Genomic DNA, 2240 nt, shown 5'->3' on the forward strand with positions numbered 1-2240 from the left:
GCAGGCTCTTCACTGTCAGTGTGGAGGCCAACAAGGGGCTCAACTCACGAAACTGAGATCATGACCTGAGCTGAAACCAAGAGTTGGACACTTAACCGACTGAGCCACCCAGGCACCCAAAAAATCCATTTCTTTTTTTAAAAAATTTTTTATGTTTATTATTGAAACAGAGAAAAACAGAGCATGAGTGACAGAGGGACAGATAGAGGGAGACACAGAATTCAAAGCAGGCTTCAGGCTCTGAGCTGTCAGCACAGAGCCCAATGTGGGGCTCGAACCCACAAACTGTGAGATCATGACCTGAGCTGAAGTTGGACGCTTAACAGACTAAGGCACCCAAGATCACCAAAAATCCATTTCTTTTTAGAGTAAACCCAACATGGGGCTTGAACTCATGACCTGAGATCAAGAGTCACATGCTCTTCCAACTAAGCCAGCCAGGCACCCCTCTAATTTTTTGTAGTAGCTGTCCCAATGGGTGTGAGGTAATATCTCATTGAAGGATACATGTTTTTTAAGTGTGTATTTATTTGAGAAAGAGAGAGTGTGAGCAGGGAAGAGGCAGAGACAGAGAGAATCCCAAGAAGGCTCCATGCTGTCAGTGCACAGCCCAACATGGGGCTTGATCTCACAATGCTTGTGATCATGACCTGAGCCAAAATCAAGAGTTGGCCACTAAACCAACTGAGCCACCCAGGTGTCCCTAGGATATCTTTGAAGAGTTTGGGAGATAGATGGGAAATGTGACAAGATAAAATCCAACTGGATATTAGGATATTTAAAAGCTAGAATATTGTGTATTAAGTGCTGATCTTAGTTAGCTTGAGGGAAAAGAGGAGTGAGTTTGGACTCCCATGTCCTTTACTTGAGGGAATATATCCATGGTGGGATTTTCACCATAACTACAATAGCAGAGGAGGAGAGCAGGGGGAAAATAACGTCTTTTTATGTTTATGGAGTAAAAACAATAAAAAGGAGGGGCAATGGACAATCCCTCAATCACACAGAGTAATTAAAATATATTCCTATTTGTTATTGCTAGATTTGAGAATCCAAAAAATTTGAATGAGTTTCAGTAGACAATATACTCAGCCCTGTGTCAAAAAAAAAAAGTTCTATGTACTAGAACTCTATGCCTAACGTGAGACTCAAACTTACAGCCACAAGCCTTGAGATCAAGAGTCCCATGCTCCACTGACCAAGCCAGCCAGACACCCCTTAGAGTTCTTCCTAAGTCAGCATGACTGCACATAAACTTTGTTTAAACCAAAAGCCTGATTTATAGCCCACCAAGCATACTTTTACATCTCCTTTGTAAATGAGTAGCCTAAAGGAAAACCACCTTGTCCTTAAGACCAATGCTCCTACTTCTTGCATTTCTTGACGTTAAAACTCATGATTTCTGCCTATATGTTAATCTACAATCTTTGGGCTTTTACAAGATGTACAAAAAGTATATAATCCTGTAAAAACTGTTCATTGTCTAGACCACTTTCTTCCCCATGAAGATTGTTGGTTTGGGGTAGCTGTCCTAAATTGCACTGGAATAAAATTTTCTTTTACAGATTTTTTTAAATTCTAAAAATATTTATTTAGAGAGAGAGGAAGACAGAGAATCTCAAACAGGCTTTGTGTTGCAAGTATAGAGCCCAATGTGGGACTTGATCTCAAGACTGTGAGATCATGAGCTGAGCTGAAATCAAGTCTGTTAATGGACTGAGCCACGCAGCTGCCCCTCTTTTGGAGATTCTAAAAGGTTTGTTCATTTTGTGTCTATACCACAAATTTAAAAACGATAGGATATTTTGTAATAAGACAGATAATGTTTATCCTCTGTCATATAATGATCTGGAAAACTGTAGTTTCAGAAATTTCAATATTGAATACCTAAATAATAGTCACTATTTATTTTGATAACTAGTTTTTGTATGTGAAAAGGAAATCCCTGTTCAAACTTGTGGTATTTATTTAATAAAAAAGTCTCTAGAGGAAATGAGTTAGCTGCAAATTTACATATTAAAAGTTCACCGGAGGAGCGCCTGGGTGGCTTAGTCGGTTAAGCGTCCGACTTTGGCTTAGGTCATGATCTCGCAGTTCGTGGGTTCGAGCCCCGCGTCGGGCTCTGTGCTGACTGCCAGCTCGGAGCTTGGAGCCTGTTTCAGAGTCTGTGACTCCCTCTCTCTCTGACCCTCCCCTGCTCACGCTGTCTCTCTCTCTCTCTCTCCTAGAAATAAATAAAA

This window comes from Hyaena hyaena, unplaced genomic scaffold (genome assembly GCF_003009895.1).
Source record: "Hyaena hyaena isolate Hyena2069 unplaced genomic scaffold, ASM300989v1 scaffold_871, whole genome shotgun sequence".
NCBI classification, from domain to species: domain Eukaryota; kingdom Metazoa; phylum Chordata; class Mammalia; order Carnivora; family Hyaenidae; genus Hyaena; species Hyaena hyaena.